Genomic DNA, 9,058 nt, shown 5'->3' on the forward strand with positions numbered 1-9,058 from the left:
GCACCTCGAGTCCACCGTCGAAGTGGACCCCCAGGTATCTTACCGCGCCTTTAAACTTTATACTCGCGTTATTAATCTTAATGGTTGGTGGCCTGCTAAAGAAGTCTGCGGTTTTCCTATTTCGTTTACGCTTCCTATCCGGTCGATCTCCTCTCCGGCTCCCGATTGGATTCCGTTGTACCGCTTCGTTTTTAAGGACGATGGCTTCGGTCTTTCGTTCCGAGACCTGGAGTTTCGCGAACTCGCACCATTTTGTTATTAGGTTCGCCGCGCGTTGACCTTCTACCTCTATCTCTCTACGCGAGTTTCCGCTTATTACGACGGCGAGATCATCCGCGTATGCCACGAATTCTATTTTTTCCGCTTCCAGCCGTCGCAGAAGACCGTCAAACATTAGGTTCCAGCAGGCCGGACCGAGGACGGAGCCCTGCGGGCACCCCCTCGACGCCCGCTTGGAGACCTCTACCGAGCCTATCGCGAGCTTTACTATTCGATTGTTGAAGTAACTTCGGATTACTTCGAATACGTTTCGCGGGCAGTCCCGGGACTTTAGCACGTCTAAGACCAAAGGCCACCAGACGTTGTCGAACGCGCCCGATATGTCGAAAAGTAACGCGACGGCGTATCTACCCTCAGAAATCCTTACCAATCTTCGCAACTCGACTATCGCGTCCTCCGTCGATTTTCCCGCGAGAAAGCCGAACTGTCGATCCGGAATTCTACCCGGCGCCAGCGACGTTCCCGTTAGGCGCTTCTTAATTAATTTTTCGAAAAGTTTACCTACCACAGAGAGGAGACAAATTGGTCTATAAAATTTCGGGTCCCTTTCGTCCTTGTCCTCACCCTTCAGCAAGGCCCGCAACGAGCCAATCTTCCAGGCGGAGGGAAAGACGCCCCACTCTAGGCACCCGTTAAACAGTTTAGTGATCTGGCCGGGGATCACTTTCAACGCTGCTTTTAATACGCTAACTTCCACGAGGTCGGTTCCCGGCGCTTTATTGCTTTTGAGAGTCTTCGCTACTCTTATCGTTTCTACCACCGTGAAATGGGAGGCGTCCGGTGTCTCAGGTGGCGTGTACGCGTTAGCCAGTAATACGCTTTGTTCCGGTGTATCGCTCGCAACTCGGTCATCGGGGACGTGTACTTTAAGAAGACAGTTGGCTGTTTCCTCTAGAGTCATAGTTGAAGATTCGCCATGCCTGAGTGTGCTGAGCACTCTTTCTACTCGGAGTTTCTCCGCTTGTTGCTTATAAACAAAGCCCCAAGGTTCTAAATTTCTATGAGATGTTACGAATTCCCGCCAAACTATCGATCTTTGCCCTTTTTATATTTCTGCCATACAGCCGCAAAGAAGAGCGGTACTCCGACAGTTTTTCCACGTATGAGGGCTGGCCACGCTCCTTCTGCAGGCCACGTCTCAACCTGTATAGCCTTTTCTTGAAGATTGTTAGCTCCCTAGTCCACCACGGGTTGGACTTCCTAAAATGCCTTTTTCTTGGCATTGAAGCCTTGCATGCCTCGCTAAGGACAACTGCGAACTTTTCGGCCATTTTCTCTACTTCCTCCGCCGACCTCAACTCGAGCGCCTCCAGCATGGACTCTGAAAGATCAGCGAGAGTCCCGGAAAACCGTTCCCAGTCGGCCCGACGGGTGTCGAACCTCATGTTCGCGGCACTTCCGGCGTCCCGCCCCTTCGGCACTCAGAGCCTGATGTCGATGGAGTTGTGGTCGCTGGTTGTCCAATTGTCCCGTACCTTCCATTCCCTGATGAACCGGGTCATGGAGGGCGACGCCAAGGTCACATCGATATATGATGAACCTCTTGCCGTCCAAAAGGTGGGTTTCTGGCCAGCATCGTTGACCACCTCTATACCAGATGCCCGGATGAGGTCTTCGACTTTCGCACCTCTTTCGTCCGCCTCCTGGGGACCTCACAGCGGCGATCGGGCATTGGCATCTATCGCAACTATCAATCTCTTCCCCCTCAGCGAATGAAACACCATTTCGAGGTGCCTGAGGTGCTTCTCTATTTCTTCGCAGTACTGAAAGTAGCACGAAGCCACATAGAAGGAGAAGCCAGGTGCTTGCACTTCTGCACAGACACAATGAGCTGTGCTAAGCTGCGAGATAAACAACAGCTGGAATTGAGAGTTACAGGCTGCCACCGCTGCCCACGGGCGCTGCGAGCGTACGGCGGCCACTCTCATTCCCCAATCCTAGCCCAACGAAGGTGTGACCCGTGTCCCGCTTCCTGACACATGGTTCCTGCAATAACAAGATGTCAAGTCGCTTTGCGACGACGAGCTGACGCACCTCTCCCGTGACTTTAGCCCGAACGTCTCATGTTCAGCTGCAGGATTCTCACCCCCCGTGGTCGCCAGTGAGAAATTTCCGGTCGAAGTAGAAGAAGAGGAGCTTGCCGCGCTTTGGAGCGGCCCCGGCTCGATCCGATAGTTTATGAGTGTGGGGTTGAGGTTCTAGGGGATTCGCGGAAGCTAATTTCAGCGTTATTTACGGCGCTGGTCGCGGGAACTACATCACGGAGCTAATCGCGGTGCTAATCCCTGCTCTATTCTCGTGGTTTTTTCCGCGGTTTTCCCTTATATCTACGTTCGGTTCTAGCCGGTTTGATGAAATCGGCCTGGGCTTTCTCGCGGTCGCGTCGCATCTAGCTAGTTCAACTCGGACAGCACGAAGGCCCGCAGCCACTATGTGCTTCCCTGGGCTACTGTCCCACCCGACAGGAAAGCGATTTGCCAGGCGGGCACTCCTTCTCACCAAAAAAAAATGAAAATACTCATTTGTTTCCCCCCCAGGCGGTGGAAGAGGGGGTCAAGCGAAGCAGGCCAAAAACCAAAAATCGACACCAAACCTAAGTCCACGGGAGGCGGCGGATATCCTGGGCGGACCGTTACGGCCGCGATCTTCCGTCTACGCGACCTTTTCATGCCCTCGGCACGGTACCTAACCCTTAAGAAGACAAAGCGCCATTGTTAGGAAACGCCTACTTATTCATGGGCTTTCCCCCCCCGAAGCAGACAAAACCAACGAGACAAAAATTAAAAAAGGGAAAACCGAACCACCGAAAACGACAGGATACGATGATGATGTCTGAAAAGAAAAGGGGGTCGTTTTTGGGTTTCCCCCGCCCCCGGGTAAAAAACCGGGGGGCGGGGCCCATCAGCCGCAGAAGAGCCCCCTGCCCTTTTCCTTTAAACACCTGAGGGGGGGCGAGCGGAAATGTGATGGGTCTCCGGGAAGGGACTTGGTGTTGTAGGACAGGATTGGAATAGATAGGTACGGGCAGCGCACTCGTGCCCCCCCCAAAGCACTCCAGTCCTCGGATGGGGGGAGGAAGTTTGCTGGTGCGGGCAACCCCGAGTGGCTCCTCCAACGCATCCTGTGCGCGTGCTACTTGTAAACCCCCCTTTGGGGTCAGTGACGCCCGACTCGTAGCGGGTTGCAGTGTGTCCAGCCTGAGGCGGGAAAGGGACCTAAAATAAAAAATAAGTTTCCCTTCTTTTCGCCGCGGCGTGTTGTTTTTAGAATTTTGGGAGAGTTTTGGGTTCCCGCATTTACTCGGGAGATTTTTAACGTTTGTGGACACTCGCGGCCATGATGTGGCCGGAGTTCCGCCCATTCCTTTCAATCCTTGCTTGTTTTTCCCCAGGGCCGCACCCATTGCATTTTACGTTTTCTGTCAGTTTCAACACGCGTCGCGGCAGCCCCCGACAGGGGACGCCGAAGCGCACCCCAGGGGGCGAGTCCACGCGGAGTGTTTGAGTTGCAATCACTAATTCGGGGTTCAAATGGGTCCTTAAGGCGTGTTGCCTTTAGCCTTTTTTTGAAACCACGCGTGGCCGGGCCTCGGAGTTGCACCGAAGTGCATCCCAGGGGGGCAGAGTCGCCACGCGGGTGTTGCTTTTCAATCTTGCGTTGGGTTCATCTGGGCCCTTTAAAGGGGTTTGGTTCCCCCTTACCCCTTTTTAAAAAACCCCCCCGCGTCGGCAAGTCTCGGGGAGTTGCACCGGAGCGAAACCCCAAAGCCGAGTCCCACGTACTGCTTTTCCGGAGGCTTTGCGACTTCCAACGCGCACTGCCGACTTCTTTCGCCTCAAGGTCTGGGCCCATAGCCCGGGGGACCGGGTCCATTTCCCCCTCAGTTGGGTGACTGCCCTTCGGACAACCCCCGGGGCAAACCCTCCCCGCGTGCCGCAGCCGCAGAAGAAAACCCCGAGTGTTCTTAGATGTTCCACTCCCATGCCCGTCCATCGAGGGGTTTCAGCCACAAAACTATGGGCCCCGTTAGGGAAACGCTTGCGACCTTCCCCCCGGGAAAATCGAACGACCCGGAAATCCCCCGCGCCGTGGGGAACAATCCGTATTTTCGAGGCCCCAGGTTTGTAAGGGGAAGGGGCCCAGCTCCGGGACCGAACACTCTGGGGCCAAGTCTAAGGACACCATTTTTTGGGCTTTCGGTTTTTTTACCGATTTTGCGTTTTCATTTCTAGACGGGTTTGTCCAGAGTTTGTGCTGGTCAATCTAGTCATTCGCAGTTTAATTTTTTTTAAAATCTCTTCGACTCCTCGCCCTTCACGCCGTCCCGGCTCTGCGTGCGAAAAGCAAGAGGGAGCCATGCTACTACCCCACTAGGTGTGCGCGCCACATATGAACATTCGGTCTTGCGGACTCCCACTCGTGGCAAGGGTGTGTAGTAGTAGTAGGGACGTGGGAATCGTTAATCCCTTTATTTCGCGTCACTAATTAGATGACAGGATTTGGCTACCTTAAGAGAGCCATGGTTACGACCGCACAGGGGGTCTGGGGGGGCGGTTAGCCCCCACAGTAAAGCGCCCCCACGGTGCCGGCGGCTACTCGCGGTTACTCCCCTTCCGCTAGAATCGGGATCCACACATGGGATTTCCCCTTACAGCGCCATTTCACTCGTATTAGTAAGCCAGGACAAGCAGATCCTTCAGAGTAGGGGCGCGGTTCACCACGCCAACACAAGTGACTATGGAATAGGTTAGGTTTGCGTCACCTGGACGCAATCCACCATTCCCCCTCTCTTTATTGTACCCTGTGTGGGGGCCCCAGGTGGAGCAAGGCACCGAAACCACGCAGGCCGAATCATATTTTCGTCCAACCGTGAAATGGATGGGCTGGGATGCACAGAGGCCCCAAATGTAAGGGAATGCTCTACACATGAAAATTTTCACGGAAACACACTGCGCCAGGCGCCCTAAACTTCCACGCCCCTTTAGAGTCCGACAAACCAAATTGGGAGGGCACCGGTAGCCTCCGGTGGGGCTCCCTACTCCCCACTACCCGGTGTTATTAGTATCGAAGTGATGTTGACAGCTTCGATCTGCCTCGGACCCCGAACTGTGGGATTCTCAGCGCCAAGATTAGTTGATCGGCCAAGCATTCGCCACCATCAGCCAACCTCGACAATTAACGGGTCACCGCGGTTACTCGCATTAGGCTACGTGCCGATCCAGCTACGACAGGGCCGGACGTTTGCCAGAAAACTGGGAAACGCTTATCCTTCCATTGTGTTTATGGTTTAAACTGTGATGGTGCCCGTTTACACGCGCTGCTTGATTTCTTTCACGTTGAATCAATAGCACTGGGGAGAAATCACATTGCGTAACCACCCGCGAGGGCCATCGCAATTGCTTTGTTTTAAATTAGACAGTCGGATTCCCCTAGTCCGTGCCAGTTCTGAGCTGAGCCCTTGAAAGGCGGCCCGAAGAGGACGACCACGACGGCTCGCGCCCCCACGGAAAGCCTTGCAGCAAGGAAGATCCGCGGGCGGCCAAGGCACGGGACCGAGCTCGGATTCCCCCGGGGCCGGCCGACGGGGGAACGCCGACCGTTTACCTCGCCCAGGCCGGCACGTCAGCCAAAACCGTTCCCGACCAAGCCCAACACGCCCCGCCTCCCCAAAGGGCCCAAACCGATTCCCCCCCAAGTTAACCCGGATCCAATGTTGCACCCTTCCCTTACCACATTATTCTATCGATCTAGAGGCTCTTTACCTTGGAGGACCTGTGCGGAAAGGGTAAGAAACCGGCGGACACCTCCACGTGGCCCCCTTTCCCGGATTTCAAGGCCGAGGGGAAGCTCCGGGACACCGCCGCAACTGCGGTGCTCTTCGCGTTCCAAAAAACCCTATCTCCCTGCTAGAGGTTTCCAGGGAACTCGAACGCTTATACAAAAAAGAAAACTTTCCCGGATCCCCGACGGCGTCTCCGGGTTTTTTTTGGGTTACCCAAACACACTCTACGAGGGCCCAATTGTATGCGGTTCCGCTGCCGGGTTCCGGAATAGGAAACCCGGGTTTTCCTTTCCCCCGACGGGTTGGTCTTTCGTTAATATTTATTTTTATTTCTCGACCTCGAGTATATTTACGCCGTCATAAACAAGGATTCTCCTAGGCTAAGATAAATGACTCGTGTCCCAAGGGCTTTTCACAAAAACCCTTCTCCACGTCAGTCCTCCAGGCCTGCTGGATTTATTTGCTACTACCACCAAATCTGCACAAAAGGCGGCTCGGGGCAGGCTCGCGCCCAGACCCTTCTGCGCCACCGTCGCAACCTCCTACTGTCGGGGTTTTTCCTTCGTAAAGACGCGAGAAACTAACGCCCGCTCCGGTGGCCGCCCCACTTGCCGCTGACGGCAGGGGTAGTCGACTTCGCCCCAAATCATTTTCAGGGTATTGTCGGCAGGTGAGTTGTTACACACCTGCGGATTCGCTTCAGGGCCACCGTCCTGTGTCTAAGAAACCCAAAACGCCTCGGGTGTCATGAGCGTCTTTTTGGGGGGCTAACCCTTGCTTTGGTTCATCCCAAGCCCCCAGTTTGCTTCCCAAAAAAGGGCCCACTTCACTCTGACGAAAAAATGCTCGTGGCTTATAATTAAAGGGAAAGCCAAGATCTAAACCATTAAATTGGAATAGGTTGAGGTCGTTTCGCCCCAGGCCTTTAATCATTCGCTTTACCATGAGACTGGGCGCGCGTTCCGTGCGGAACGGCCGAGTGCAAGTTATCCTGGGGGAAAATTCGGAGGGAACCAGCTTTTAATGTTCGATTGTCTTCGCCCTTACCCGTTGGGACGTTTCAATTTGCACGTAAATCGCTAGGCCTCATCGGGGTTTCCCCTGACTTGCCCGGGGCCCCCCAGGAAAGGGGAAACCACCCTTCGGGCCCCAAAAGTTGTGCTTGGGTGCGGCCTCTTTTCGCCATGAGAACGAGACGCCCGGGATGCGAGGCGCATCGCGACGCGCCCATCCTCCCTAGGTCGACGGGCCCCCGGGCCACCTTCACTTTTATTACGCCTTAGGTTCGCGCAAGTCCCCAAAGACTGCGACATGGTAGATCTTGGTCGTGTTTCAAACGGGGCCTAAGAACCCAAAGAGTACTCGCGACCGAAATTGGTCTCCCGCGAGACCGCGGGGGGACGTTGAACCCCGTCGAAGGTTTTACGTACTGTAACAAAAGGGGGGCCCGGGCGGGGGCGCGGCGAAATCCGTAACCTCCGATTTTCCGTGGGGGGGGGGGGGCGCGCTTGCGCGGTTTTCGACGCACCGTGAATGTGCGGCCGATACCTTGCGCTACCCCGAACCGGCCGGGCAAACCCAGGGTTTTTTCGCGTGCCGTTTTACCGGCGACGCGACAAAACACCGCCCCGGGCCGTTTGACGGGACCACGGGTCGCGAAGTTCTACTTGGGAGAAGTGCACGACGCGAGCCCGGACATCGGCGCACGGTAGCGTGCCCGCGCCGGCCCAAGGATCCGCGGGCATCGCACCGACGCAAAACCAGCGCCGCTGACGATGAATTCCCCCTTCGATCTTTTTTGGGTTTTTTAGGTTTACCCGAACGGTTTTCACGTACTCTTGAACTCTCCTTCAAATTTTTCAACTTTTCCCCCACGGTACTTTCGCTATCGGGTTTTTGGTCGTTTTAGCCTTAGATGGAGTTTACCACCCACTTAAGCTGCACTCTAAGAACCCCACTCTAAGGGGAGATCCTCCCCAGGCGCGACCCGGGCGCCCGGGCCTGGCCCTCTAGGGTAAGTGGGCCATTCAAGATGGCTTGGGCGCGACGCGGCACCTCGGGTAAGCGGATCCTCCCAAACACCACATTTCCCCGCGGCGGAACCGCGGGGTTTGGTGCTGGGCTCTTTTTGTTCCTCGCCGCTATAAGGAAAACTGGTAGTTTCTTTTCCTCCGCTTAATAATAGCTTAAATTTAGCGGGTAAATTTGCCTCTTGAGGTCGTCGCTAGGAGTTTTCGTAGGGCCCTTTCCTCCGCCGGTCCTCATCGTCTCTCTTCCCCTAAATATATATTAATAAGAGGGAGAAGAGAGAAGGTCGAAGAGGGGGAGCAGCACGGCAGCCCCAAAGAAATCGCGGAGGCAAATCGCCGGGGGCTAACCGCACACACCTTGTTGGTGGAAGGAAAAGATATATCGCGGGGTTCGAATTCTGGCTCTCCCTCTCTTTTTTACAAATTCGGGCGGAATCGATTCGCGAGTACACGACGCGGCGCGCCTCCCTTTTTTTGCTTTACGAAAAAATTTGTGGATCGGAACGCGTCGGCTCGCGATTCAAACCCCCCTTTTCCCCTAAAGAGGTAAAGGTTTCGAATGCTTCCCCCGCCGGGCGCGACCGCCGTATTTTCTCCGTAATACCGTTATGTGTGCGGGGAAGGGGCCTCGGCAAAGACCGCGAGCGCATGCACCGAGAGCGCGGCCAGAGTGCGAAGCAGTCCGGTCATCTGTGTGATGTACGGAAGGAGAGCGGTTTTAGCAAAACGCACCTTTTCGGGAGACAACGACGAAAAGCGCCGCTCTAGGGAAAAACGGGCCATTCACCCTCCCGACCCTTTTTTTGGCCGTTTTTTGCCCCTTTGCGCGCGCCTTACTCTCATCCCATTTCTCCTCGGGTCTCGCCCCACACGATTGGATACACAAACACGCCCCTCTTAATTTGCGCACATTCCTGGGCGCGCGTTCGCCACGTTTTTTTAAACCTTTTTCGCTTCTCCCCCCCAT

At 55.1% G+C, this 9,058-nt stretch overlaps 2 pseudogenes; one reads left to right on the forward strand and one right to left on the reverse strand.

The window, feature by feature from the left end:
• Positions 1-1,710: 1,710 nt before the first annotated feature.
• Positions 1,711-6,333, forward strand: LOC146720112 (uncharacterized; annotated as a pseudogene).
• LOC146720113 (large subunit ribosomal RNA) lies at positions 6,025-8,261 on the reverse strand (annotated as a pseudogene).
• Positions 8,262-9,058: the final 797 nt, after the last annotated feature.

Source organism: Nylanderia fulva, unplaced genomic scaffold, assembly GCF_048542155.1.
Source record: "Nylanderia fulva isolate GAGA-0341 unplaced genomic scaffold, ASM4854215v1 Scaffold778, whole genome shotgun sequence".
In the NCBI taxonomy this organism is placed as follows: domain Eukaryota; kingdom Metazoa; phylum Arthropoda; class Insecta; order Hymenoptera; family Formicidae; genus Nylanderia; species Nylanderia fulva.